The following is a 14,457-nucleotide window of genomic DNA, read 5'->3' on the forward strand; positions in this document are numbered from 1 at the left end:
GAGCTGCAGCCTCCACTCCCCGAGTCTTTCAGAGCAGCCAGTGGCTCAGAGTCTTGACACGCAAATTCACATTTGTGTGGGTTTAAATGAGTAAAGACCTAGGTTTCTTCAGACCAAGAGTCTGTGAATTCTATGCCTATGTGGTACAGCCATTGCCATGGGAGTGCTGGGTGGGGGGGCGGGGTCCCGGTGCCAGGACTCTGAGGGGCTCTTCTTCATGTAAGGGTGAGGGGAAACTTCCCCTTTCCCCCAAAAGTTCGCTGAAAGATCAACTCACAGTGAAGGCAGATTAAGAATAGAAAGGTTTATTTAGACAGATTAATAAGAGAAAGGTTTGTTGACCATGCACATGGGGAGAATCACAGAGTGATTTCTCAATCAGTAATACCTGGTGGAAATCCATCCAAGTCCATTGGTGAAACTGTACTTTGTATTTTTAAAAGGATAGTTCATGGTGTGGGTGTACTGTAACTTATTCAGCGACTCCCTATCAGATGGGAAGTGTTTGATTTATTGGTCACTTGTTCTTGACAAAGAGAGTTGCTGAGAATCCTCTGATCTTACTGCCAAAGAACATTTCTTGTCCCCATTTTACAGCCTTCCCTTCCCCCCAACCCAGGTGTCCACATGAGCCTGCCAGTACTCCGAGTTCTGATCTCTTCCATGGAATCTACATCCACATGGTTCTCAATATTTCATCTTAATGGGATCTGAGGCTTTTAAAAATGGAATCCAGACTTTCTGGGCTGTTTCCAAAGGAGATGACTTTTTACTTAATGGTATTAACCCCACCAATCCTGTCTGAAATCTAATCAACACATCAGACAAGAGGAGAATATGCTGCTTCTTGAGTGAAATGGAAGGAGCCTTCTACAATAAGATGTTCCTCCTCTTGATTAGGAGCTCTGAAAGGAGCAGGATAGGGAGGGACAACTTCCCAGAGGCTCCTTCCTTGCAGGGAGAGGCAGCAGAGCCAGTGGCAGAACCTGGCCTGGGAGTTAGTCCTCTGAGCTGCAGCCGTGCCACCTGGGGGCCTGCCCATGGCCTCAAATCCTCAGCGGCATCAAGAGAGCAACTACTTTGAAGTTCCTTGTTTCATTGCTTTTAAAACTTTTTAAATTGTAAAACATAACTCATATACATAAAAGCACAGTCTTTGCGTCAGATGATTTCATCATTGTGTAAACATCGTAGAGTGTATTTACACAAACCTCAATAGTATAGCCTACAATACACCTGGGCTATATGGTACAGCCTGTGGCTCCATGGTGGCACACCTGTATAGCATGTGACTGTACTGAATACTGTAGGCACCTGTAACACAGTGGTAAGTATTTGTGTATCTAAACATAGAAAAGGTACAGGAAATATGAGACCACTGTCATATACGTAGTCCGTCATTGACTGCAATGTCCTCATGCAGCACATAACTATATATAAAACATTAATGCTATGAAGAGCTTAATGGATTACTATAAGTGACCACCATGCACCACCTTCAGGTCAAGAAACAGAGTATTACCTGGGCCCCTCGTGCCCTTTCCTAAGTATAATCCCTTCCCTTCTCCTGAAACACAGCAGTGTCCTGACTCCTATGAGAACCACCTTCTTGCATTTATAAAAAAAAATAGTTTAGCTTTTTTGTGCAATAATATGTATTGTAGGGCCTTTTATTATGAAGTTATAACATATATACAGTAATATGCACAAATCTTGATGAACTTTTGCATATATTTGTGTGTAATCACCACCTAGCTCAAGACATAGAGCATTTCCAGTATCCCAGAAGATTCTTTTGTGCCCATTCTCAGCCAACACCCCTCATAGGTAACCACCATTCTGACTTCTATAACCCTACAAAAGTTTTACCTGTTCTTAAACTTCATATAAATAGATCTTATATTTGGGGTCAGGTTTATTTCCATTCAACAAAAGATGAGATTCATCATGTTTTTCTCCAAAATTCATCCTGATAAACATTGGGTTGTTTCCAGCTTTTATGTATAAATAAATATGGACAAAGTTTTCCTGTGCATATTCTTGTACACATCTTTGGTGGACTAATGTACTCCTATCTCTTGGGTCTGTTATACTCAGGAACGTCATTGCTGGGTGATAGAGTGGGACTATATTTAGCTCTAATAGTACTTCCAGAAGAACTTTCACTGCCAATTTATGAGAGTTCCACTTGCTCTGCATCCTTGCCAACACTTGATATTTTCAGTCTTTTTAAGTTTAGCGATTCTGGTGGGTATATAGTGTTACATCATTATGGTATTAGTTTGTATTTCCTCTAGTGGCATTGGATCTGTATGGCTTTGAAGAGACCTTAAAGACTAATACTTCCATTCGGAGGAGAATAAAACCCAACAAAACAGACCAAGAAAGAAGTGACTCCCAATTAGTTGGCATCAAAACCCAGTCAAGAAGCTTAGGAGGGCTGCCATCTGGTCTAGCAATGGTCTCAACAGGCTGCCACCTTACACTCTTCTGTGCTCAGCCCCACCCAAGACAACCTGCCACATGTGTACTCCCTGTGCCTGTGGTTTGCTTGCCCATTTTCGGCCTTTGGCCCCAGAGAAATCTGGGTTACAATCCAGGCTTATCATTTGTTAGCTGTGAAATTTTGGCCAACTCCCAGCGATGGTCACTATATGTGTCAAACAGGCTAGGCTGCAGTGCCTGGTGTTTGTCTCACCAACAGTGTAGATGTTGCTATGAAGGTGTTTTCCAGCTGTGGCTAACATTTACAACTGGTAGGCTTTGAGTCAAGCAGATTGCCCTCCATAATCTGCATCATCCAGTCATTTGAAGGCCTTAAATAAAGCAAAGACTGAGGTTCCAGAAAAAGAAGGAATTCTCTTTAAGACTGCAACAGAGGAACCTGCCTGAGTTTCCAGCCTGCTGAATTCAGACTTGCAACTGTTCCATCAGCTCTTCTGCAAATTTCCAGCCTGCAGCCTGCCCCAGGGATTCTGGACGTGCCAGCCCCCATGATTCTTTTTTTTAATTTCAAACTATTATGGGGGTACACATCATTTTGGTTACATGGGTTGCTTTTATAATGCTTGAGTCATGGGTGTAAATGTGCCCATCACCCAGACAGTGTTCACTGTACCCGTTAGGTAGGTTTTCACCCATCCCGTCCTTCCCTTTCCTCTCCCATTTAGTTCTCTGGAGAACCTGAGGAATCTAGTCACTGCCTCTTTCAAGCCTTTGTTTGCCCATTTACACTGTAGGAGACAATGAAACCAATCTTGCAAAATTGTGAGGATCAGATATGATGCAAATAAAATTCCTATCACAGATACTTAATGGGTATTTAATAAATGGCTATTTTTTAAAAAACATTCTGTGAAATAGACTGAGAATGTGATGTATGTCCAGGTTGAAAAATAATTTAGTAAAACACAAGAGTATAACACAAAAAATATGTCTTTGTCTCAACCCAGAGAAAACTGTTGTTAATAGTTGTTTGTATTTCTTCTAGAAATTTTCTATGCACAAACATACCCAAATGGAAGCATGCCGCTCCAACAGAACTGAGCCTTAGTTTTAGTTAAAAACATGCACTGCATGAAAACCATCTCCACATGGCCCAGACTCTGAGCAATGTCCTGATCAAAGAAACATCTGTGACAATCAAAAATTAATTTTAAAAAGCTCAGGTTTGTCATTGTATTTTTTCAGCCACAGAAAGTGTTGGTTTCAGAAAATCCTGCTTGCTCTTGGCTCACACCTGAATCTACTTGGCTCCACACCCGAGCGGACCTGCAATAGTTTCAGGAGACATTAGTGTTCCTCAAGTCCCTGCTGTAAGGTTATGAATTCAACATATCAGCCCTCGTTGCTATCTACGCTGCCATATGCTCATTTCATAGCAACAAGGGTGACCCGCCCAGCAATGCCCTCCTGCATGGCTCTGGAACTGCCAGCCCTCCTTGGGTGGGGACTTGCAGATGCTCACGTGGGCAGCAGCAACCCTGTTCCGGTGCCTGTCTGTCCTTGTGCTATTTCTGTGGCCATGCTCTAATCCCTTCCCAAACTCTTTCTCCCTAGCACGGGGCTCCCTGCTAATCCTTCCCATTTCCGTGGACAGTGGGCTGTCCTGGTGCTTCCCAGATGTTCAGTCCCACAGCAGCAGTTAAGTCCCAAGGCAGTGGCCAGTAGGCGAGCACGTTGCGGGCCTTGAACCAGCCTGACCAGCTGATTCTGATTCCACCAGGGAGTCTTAGAGACTTCCTCAATTCAGTGACTCATACGCATCCTCCACTTGGAACATCCAGTTCTGAACCGTGCCGTCTCCCAGAAATTGTAATTCTAGCCTCAGCCTCATCTCTCCAATGTCCCCTTGGCTTGCCAGTGGTGTTCCAGGAAACTCATTCATGCCAGGTCATCTCTCTCCCCTCTCAGCCAGGATGGAAATGCAATTTTGGCTCACATCCAGGGGTATGATTTTAATTCAGGATGCGACTGGGCACTGCCCTTTCACTCCAAAGCCACCCACGTGGTACAGATGTACATTGGCACAAGGATTAATGAAATACAGTGTATTGTTCTACTTCATTTAATTTAATGGCTGCATCATGTACCATGGATGTACCGTAATTTGTTTAACTAATCCCCTATCCGAGAACATTAAGGTAATTATTATTGTTATGAGATGAGCAGCTGAACCTCAGAAACACATTCTTGAATGCTTTCCCTCTGAGGAAAATGGAGACGCTGTTTCTTATCCAGCCGACCCTGCCTCTAGAGACTACTGTGGCCCAGCCTGGGACTTGCTGGACTCCCGGAGGCTGTTTCCCCCGGGGAGGGGCCCGTGTGGGGTGCTGGGGAGGGAAGAGGCCAGCAGTCAGCACAGCCAAGCGGATTTGCAAACCAAGGACAGTGAAGGGCAAACCTCTAAAACACTCACTAATACAAAAGCCACTAAACCCTTCTTGTATCTTCCTCTGTTTATTATCCCGAAACCCTCCTCTCCGCAGCCATGGAACACATCTTCCTGGCTATGCTTGTGGTTTGAGGTCGCCTCCTCATAGATGTTCAGAAAGAACTGCTTGCTGAAAGGACAGGAGCCAAGAGACTGAGGTGTCTGCATGACCACAGCCCTCCTCAGATGAAGCCGGGCTCCAGTCCTCACCCATGACGTGCCATGTTGTGTCCTGGGATGTTGCTAGGGAGCCAACGGCAGCCACATTTAGGCAGGTGTAAGGGAAGCCTGAGCCTGTGAGAATTCTTCCTCCCGGAGGGAAATATTGCATTGAACAGTGACAAACAGACCTCATCAAAGCCTGGACTTGACTGGTAGACCATAGGGAGTTGGCAGCAGAAGCAGAGGGCAGCTGTCAGCAATTACTGTTGCTATTTGCTAGACACGCTTCTAAATCACACTGCACATGTTCCAACTCTTTTCATCTCATAACAGCCCTAGGTGCTGTTCCCCCATTCTACAGAAGAAGAGACTGAGGCACAGCCAGATTCTATAACTAGCCCAAAGGACGGATCTGCTGGTGCTGGGGTCTGAACCAAGGCCGTGACTCGTGTTCCTCCAACTGCGCTGTCTTGCAAGGTATTGAAGCAGAGGTGGTCGGAGCAGAGAGCAGTCAAGGACAGACAGAGAAACGGAGACACAGAAGTAGTGCTTTGCGGTTGTCAGGGGACAAGGACATATACCTCCCACAGTGACTAGGTCACCAGGACAGCCCTGCAGGACAAGGAGCCCTCGTTCCTGTGCTCCAGGGGTGGTGGGACATCTGCCTGGATGGCTTCCCAGGCTCCCCCACTGCTCTGCACCAAGCCTCCAGTAACAGCAGCCAGTCTTTGTTTCCTACGGCTTGAAAGAGATTAACGAACTTGGTTCATTGTTAATTGTGCAGATAATCATTCAGCTAATGGTCGCAGAGAAGGATAAAAAGATTAGGGTAAATAAATCAGGAGCTCCAGGGCCCAGCAGATTAAAAGACAAAGGAATTATGTATCTTGGGACTTTGAAAGTCAGACCAAAGCACCTTGGTAACTATAGTAGTAGTCAGTACAACAACAATAGGACCAGTTACTTTCACTTCCATTGTGTTTCACAGTTTTGATAGTTTTTCGTGTCCTCTATTTAATTGTTACACCAGCCCTGTGAGCCATGCCAGATAGGTACTGCCACAGCCATTGTACAGATGAAGAAGCTGAGGCCCAAGGAAGGTGTGAATTGCTCAGGGTTATGCCACTCTGGAGCAGCAGAGCCAGAAAGAGAACCAACCCATGATTTCCGTTTTTAGTTCAAAAGTACCAGTGGGACTGTGGGAGCTTATGAGGGGCAAGTGTGCACATCTCTTCCTCACTTCACATTTAGTAACATCACTTTGGAAGCTTGAAATCAGTCATGGTGAAAGTATTCACACCATGGAAATCAGCAGATGGTTCACATCAGGGCTCCCTGATTCACCCTGCTACCCAGAACTGGTTGTTAAACATTTATCAACATACCACTGAGAATATCCCAATAATTTCTCAAGTTGGTCCAGAAGAAAATGTCATGACCCTTAAGTTGGCCATGGCCCAAATTTGATGCATAATATCAGAGAGAGGGAAGTACTGTCTTCCCACGTCCTTCAAGTTCCCCCATTGTGGCAGCAGAAATCATAAGAGCTCATATTTATTTTGTGCTTGCTAAGTTCCATTCTCTTTGCTACATGTTTTAAGCATCATCTGATTCATTCCTTATCATGACCTTTCTCTACAGATGAGGACATTGGAGAAGTTAAGCAAATTGCTCAAGGTCACACAGCTAGAGAGTGGTGAAACTGGGATTCAAATCTAGGTTTATCTGAACTTCTTAATCATGATGCCACCATCTTCATTACTATTATTATTTCATAAGTAGAATAGACTTCTCTTCCTAGTTCTATGGCACCCTACCTTCTTCCATCTTGTAAACATATAATGGAATTATAACTAAAATCAATCATGACAACTAATTTCTAGCACACGATGAATATTTTAAGGGCCATCTCAAATCTCAATAAAATTCCATAACCTATTAGACCATTTTAGCAATTTATACTCATGGTCTATGGAGAATGTCAAAATTAATATTCTGTTCTCTTATTATTTCAACGGTCGGAGATATCTTACACGATAATTGGCTCTTTATAGCCACAATCCAATTTAATTTATTTATGAATACCTTGTATTTATATTTCATGCATATTGTTTTAATTATTAAATCACTACATCTTAGAAAGGAATGTAATTTTGTTACACAGCAGATGTTCTTCATGTCGACATCCCTAATGCCATTTTAAAAGTGTATGAGGATAAAAAGATTGCCTAGGTTTCAAAGATAAAATTTGTTACATTTTGCTGAAAAACATTTTGTCAGAAAATAAATGTTTCGCATGTGGAGCTATTTAGAGAGCTAAAGTATTTAATAATTATCTTGATGATTAAGGATAAAAACCACCTGCTAATAAGCTTTAACTGAGTGTGTCCATAATTAATACACTAATCAGAGAGGTGGGCTGACCTGACTTAGGCAGCTACGCCAGGAGGGCAGCATCACTCCGCCAACAGAGCGGGGATCTGAAGTTCATAGCAGGGACCTACCTGGCTTCAAAGCTCAGAGCTGCTGTCTTCAGTCTGTACGACCTTGGGTGAGTCACTGAACCCACGCTGGTCATCAGTTTCCCATTTTAACCATGGGATTAACAATACCTACCAAACAAAAGGGGTCAAGGTGAAGATAGAACTGGGGATATAATTTGCAGGGTGCAGTGCAAAATAAAAATACAGGGTCCCTTACTCAAAAAGTATTAAGAATTTCAAGACATTGGAGCACTAAACCAAACATAGGGCCCTTCTGAGCCTGGGTCCCTGTGCCACTGCAAGGTCTTGTGTGCCACCAAAGATAGCGAAGGGTGAAGAGGACATTAAATGCCTCATGGAAACTGCATCCCACGTGGGAAGGGCCTGATGAATGTCAGCTGCTCGTGTTTTGACTCAGTTTGCTACCTCACTTTTATACTGCATGAGAAAGAAATCTAAGAAAAGAGCTTCTTTTTTAAAGATAGGTCCAGCTTCACAAAATGGGTTCTTAGATACCTAGGACTGAACACGTTCATAGCAGAGTGGGGCGCAGAACCCAGGACGGGGCACAGGCCCCAGGCTGATGTTCCCTCCACATCCCTTCCTATTTAGTTGTATGTCAATTTTTGGATGAGAAATAGAGAACATGGGATTCTGTTTCCTAGCGAAGGTCTTGAAACCGTAAAGCTAATCTCATTGGGTTTTGTGCTACATTGAATTAAACTCCTAATTCGAATTTCACCAAATGGGGTTACCGGGAGAACAGGAAGTGAGGCTGGATAACTGAGTTCCACTGTCCAGAGGGAGTCAGGAGGGAACAGAAAATCAATTTCGCGACTGCTGAGAAGCAGGTGAAGCTATTCTCATCTGCTGGGGGTAGCTTGTTTCTCTGTAAGGAGGCGAAGACACTTCTGACAAGAGACTTTTCATGTACAGGAGAGCCACAGTGGTTTTCTAAACGTGTTTATTTGGGGATCCTCTTCATCAAGGGCTGATGGAGACACTGCTGATTTTCTTTGCTCGGGTGGGATGGCCCTGACTACACTAGGGATTGGAGAACTCAGCGTGCCTGGGACGGAGGCATTCGTCCACCTCGCCTGTAGTCCAGAGAGTTCCTTTTGGTATCATTTTTTTCTAAAAATTTTTAATGGTCCAGCTTCTTCTCCACAAAACTTTCCACTTTGACTCTCATAGCTCCCCACTTTCTTCCCTGGGCCTAAAAGGAGCACCCCAACTTCTCAGTGGTTGTGGAGCACTGTTCACCTTGCACAGGGCCATGATTTTCTACCTGGATAGTGACTTAGAATTGTGGGGAGCTTCACGGTTCCCAGATACCTCCTCCAGCTGGTCGGCCTAGGTCTCTACTTCATTCTGTGTCCCTGGGAAGTAGGCAACGAAGACAGGCCTTTTTGATAAAGTACTTTTACGTGTGGAACGCTGAGAAGATCTGTTCCCAGTTGCTACAGAGTCCACCACGCCCTTAGCACAGCGCCCCATGTGTAGTAGTGCCCAAGCACTACTTGTTGAGTGGATATGTCTCCATGGCACCATTTCTTTCATCTGTTTAGTTTTATCATGCCATCTAGACCATAAGCCCCTTGAAACATTCATTTATAAAACACGTGTTGAGCACCTGCTACGTGACAGGAAAATTCTGGAAACAAAAGGAATTCACGCAGATTAACCCTATCAAATACTAAAACGTATGCTATTCTACAGTAACAGCGTGGTGCATCTGGAGAGGTAAAGCCACTGGCTGGGCAGACAGAGCTGGCCTGGTCACCTAACACAGGTCTTCCTGGACAAGGGAGTTTACCTCACTGCTAGAACTGAGATCGGGGTGGGCTGGAGGGTCCCAGGGCAAGACACAGGATGGGAAACATCAGCTTTGGGATATTTGTGACAGTAACTATGGGATCAGGCTTGTTCTCAATGGAGACAGGCTTGTTCTTAGAAGCACCAGGTATGTGTGATAACAATCTCTTCCGTTGCTAGCTGAGTTCTCTGGGGCAAGTCACGTAACCTCTCTGAGCTGTAGTTATTGCACCTGTGGAGTGAAGAGACCTACCTTGAAGGATAGTTATTAGAACCAGAGATTAAAGCAGCACACAGAGCAAACACCTAACAAGGGATAATTATCACAGTGGCCTGACCAGGGGGCTGATACAAGGGCAGGACATGTAGCTGAGTAAAGGTTAAAGCACTATCTACACTTTTTCCAATCAGAGCTGCATGAGGATAACAATGACATCATTTGGGGGCCTAAGAAGGAAGTTCCCATTGTAGAGTTGGATTGCCAAGGGTGAGCTGGGGCAGTAATCGGTCCCTCTGTAGCTGTAGTTCTTCACACAATCAAACCCAATGCCCCTATTTTATAATAAATATGTTAGTGTCCCTTTACAATGCTGAAATCTACAGTTATTAAAATCTATATGCATAATTTTGAAGAATTACCAAAAAGGCTCTGCAATATACAGAAGAAATAGAGAGTAATTTTATACTATCACTTATCTGTGTACATTACAATGTGTAAATACTTAAACACACCACATTAGAGGAAAAAATATGCCTCCTCTGTGTTTCCACATGTCCCCTGGAGGGTGGTCCTGCCTCCTGTCCAGTTCTGTGGGCAGGGGAGCAGGTCCAGGGATCATTCCTGGGGCTGGAGCTTCCTGAGGTACATTGGCCTTTACCCTCTCACCTCTTCGGATGACCACCCACCTCCACCCCACCCCACCAACAAGGAATGGGGGGAAGCACCCAGGATGTGCCCAACCCTTTCCTCCCTCCCCACAAGATGCTTCCTTTCCTGGGCCAGGAAGATGTAGCAGAAAGACCCAGAAGGCCTTAGATACTCTAGGTCGCAGGCCTAGAGGAGATGAGAGCCACAGGGATGTTGTTCTTTCCCAAGGACACAGAAAGCAAGCATGGAGGTGTGCTCAGCTGTCTCACTCAGCTCTCCCACCTCCTGGGAGGAGCCAGGGCCCTGCACTCTCTCTCTAGCTCTGTCTCCAGCTCACTGCGACCTTCCTTTAGGCTGGCTGGTCCTTACGTGTGATCCCTGGATTTGCAGCACTTCTAAGATTGAGGCAGACCCAGTTGACAGACTTTTGCTCCTTGAGGCTGGGCCTGGGTCTGCAAGTGGTGGTGGGGTGGGACAGTCATGTCAGAGTCTGAAGGGGGCCCCAAAGCCTCAGTTGTGGATGGAGGGTGTCAACGGCCCACCTGAGGCAAGACACCCTCACATGCTGGCCCTGAGGCAACCAGGCGGGTGGTTACTGACGGGGTGGGGGGCTGGGGTACACAAAGGATGGCAGAGCGGGTGAGACCTGTCCCTTGGCCAGGAGCCCAGCCCCTTTCTTCTCCAGGACAGATGAGTCACTGGGAAGAAATACAGAAGCCCTTCCCCAAGCAGTGCCACATGGCCACAGCACCCTGCTCCCTGCTCGGGGTCTTCGCTTAAGCCCAAGAATAGGAGTTTCTCTGGCCAAGGGGAGTCGTAATCAAGCCTGCCCAGAAACTTGCTTTACAACCCATGAAGCAGGACTCAGAGCCATTCTCTGGGCTTCCTGGCTACAGGGGCAGGAGCCTGCTCTGAGCTGGTACTTGGGACTGGGTGTTCCCCCAGGGCCACCATCAGTTTGTCTATGGAGCAGGGCCTAAGGAGGCTGGTCTCTCTGGTGGCCTCTTCCGATGTTTTTGTAAGTAAAACACTTGCACAGCCAGACCAGAAAGTGGTCCAATGGCTCCCTCTGCTGATCATATGCTAGATTGCATGGATTTGCAGAAAGAAATGCCAATCTGTGTTTTCTCACTTGGAAAGGTGAAGGGACTTTTTTTTTTTTTTTTTTTTTTTTTTTTTTTTAGCACTGTGTTAGTTAACTATTTCTGTATAACAAATGAGAGGTTTAAAACAACAATAAGAATTTATTATCATGCACAGTTTCTATGGGTCAGGAGTTTGGTATGTGCTATGGTCTGAATGTGTTTGTCCTCTCAAAATTCCTTTCTTGAAGCATAATCCCCAATGTGACGGTATCAGGAGGTGGGGCCTTTGAGGGGTGATCGGGTCATGAGGCCGGAGCTCTCATGAATGGGATTAGTGCCCTGATAAGAGGCTGAAGAGAACAGAATTCTTCCCTTCCCCCATGTGAGGACACAGCAAGGAGGCGACATCTGTAAAGAAGGAGGCCCGCACCATACACCAAACCTGCCAGTGCCTTGACCTTGGGCTTCCCAGCCTCCAGAAATGTGAGAAATAAATGTCTGGTGTTTATAAGCCACCCAGCTTATGCTATTTTGTTATAGAAGCCTCAGTAGCCTCAGGAAGCGTGGCTGGCTGATTTTGGCTCTGAGTTGCCACCAGCTGCCAGTCAGGGCTATAATCATCTCAGGGCTTGATGAGGGCCATCCTGCCCTGCCAGGGCAGGGGTGCCCCTGCCACAAGCACCTCCCAGACGCCAGGTGGTATGCAAATAATATACAGCACAACAATCATAGTATCCAACTGACAATTATTTCATGTTTACAATGTGTCCAGATGCTGTGTTCTTGCCTGAGTTACCTCCTTTATCTTCACAGCAACCCTACAAGCTTCGTCTAATTATCTCCTCATTGAAGAGAGTAGGAAATTGGGGTTTAGAGAGGTGAGGAACTGAGGTCACAAAGCCAGTGAGAGGTGGAGGCAGCATTCAAACTCGTAAGCCTGTGCTCTGTGCTCACACTGCTTGCCTGCCTCCCCGGGCATCAGAGCTAACCGAGGAGTGTGCACAGATGAGGAAACTAAAGCTCAGAGAGGCCAAATAACACGGTCACGGTTACAGAATCAGTAAATGGCAGAGCTGGAGCCTGACTCCAGAGCCCATGCTCTGTCCGCCCTGCCACATTGCTCCAGACCAGAGGAGAGAGACACAGAAAGCAGAGGACGTGAAAGAGCCAGGTAGCCAGTCCATACAGCGCCCTCGTGGGGCCCTGCAGGTGGGTGGCTTGGCGAGCTCAGGACCCACTCTCCTCCTTGGCCAGGAACTCCTGGTCAGGACAAAGTGCACACCACAACCCTGGAGCGGGAAGGTGACAGGTAGACAAATAGGAGGGAAATGGTCCTAAGCATAAGAGGATGCTTGCAGGAGAAAGAAAAAGAGGGGAGAAAAACAACAGGAAAATAGGAGAAGAGAAAAAGAAAAGTTATGAGATGAGAAAAGAAGGAAAAAGAAAGGATGAAGAAAAAACAGAGTCAGTGTGTGGGGTCTGATAAGTCCTCCCAGATGTGTGCTTGGGACCCTCTCCTCGTGTGGCCAGGGAGCCCAGCAGGCCAGGAAGCAGGAGACCCAGCGGATGGCTTGAGGCCTTTGCTGACTCCAGCTCACATGTCTCTCTCGTTCCTCCCGTTCCCTCCCCCATCTGGGGCACTGGTCTGGGGAATGGGGACAGGAAAAGGCACTCCAGCGTGTATCTGGCCAGAGGAAAACCTAGCTCCAGGTAAAATGGGGTGGCAGCAAGGTGAGCAGCCCCCTGGATAATGCAGTGAAACCCAGGGGACAATCGCTAGAGTATCAGAGAATAGACTGATTAACCAATTAAGTAGAAGACAAAATTGGAAAGTATGAATAGGATTAGTGGCTTCACCACTGTGGTTTTCTTTGCAGTTTGGTTCCCAAACCCAATTGTTCTATTGGTAGGGTTACCTTTGATTATTAGCAGCCACTGGAATTAATGCCTGGTGGGCCTTGTGTTTGAATTTGTCCAGTCTTACCTTTCCCATCATGACACAGAGTGAGAAATTATCTGGAGGACCTGAAAATTTGAAGTCAGTATGAAGAGTTCTCAGCCTTGGAGGCAGAAAGATTTGAGTCTTCATTTTGCCAGGTGCTAGGGAAGAGTAGCCCCTACCCCGACCCCAGTGGCCTCCAGTCCTCCCAGTCAAGCCTCACTGGGCTGCCGCTCCTGAAAGGTGACCAGCCTCCCAGAGGCCAGTCTCTAGCAGGAGGAGGGAGCAGAAAAGTCACTTTTTTTCCTGCCTCCAGGCTTTCCCCACTCCCATAAGGTCTCACAGTTGCCAACTGGCTTTCTAAAAAATATATTTGACCATTTTGGTTCTCTACTTATAATCCTTCAATAGCTTCCATCTCCCAATAGCATAAAGCTCAGATTCCCAAGCATGGCAGGTCAGGGCCATCATAGTCTTCCCGCACCGCCTTCTTAGTTTTATTTTCTATCAGTTCCTGTGAACCCTATTACCTCTGGGGTTTTGCTTCTGCGGTTAGTTCTTATTGAATACCCTTTTCCCTCTCTCTGCCTGGTACTCTCCATTTCAATCTTCATCCTGATTATCCATCCATCCATCCATCCATCCATCCTCTAACTGTCCACTCATCCAACCATCCCTCCAACTCATCCTCCATTTATTCCAACTCTATTTCAGTGCTTCCCAAGCTTGTCTGCCCATTGGACTCACCCGGGGAAATTGGAGAAATACTGATGGCCTGTCCTACCTTCAGAGATTATGACTTCAGTGGTCTGGAGTGGCCCGGGCTTTGGGATTTTTAAAAGATCCCTAGGTGATTCCAATGTGCAGACAAGTTTTGGAACCATTGCTCCACTCCGTACCAGATTTTGTAATAGCTCTTGAGGACTTACAGATAAAAGTTGGTCGAGACTAGAAATTTAGTATAGAAGGAGCAATAGACCAGTAAATAATTATACAACAGTGTACACAAGAGCTATAAAACAGGTAAGACAGAGTATTCTTGGGAAGGGACAGGAGGTGCACATGATCCACACTGGTGGGTACGAGCAGCGGTGGTCAGAGGAGCTGAGTCTTCAAGGACAAGTAGGCAAAGACGGGGGTGGACAGTCCAGCCAGACGAAAAACTGAACCCA

This window comes from Eulemur rufifrons, chromosome 19, assembly GCF_041146395.1.
Source record: "Eulemur rufifrons isolate Redbay chromosome 19, OSU_ERuf_1, whole genome shotgun sequence".
In the NCBI taxonomy this organism is placed as follows: Eukaryota; Metazoa; Chordata; class Mammalia; order Primates; family Lemuridae; genus Eulemur; species Eulemur rufifrons.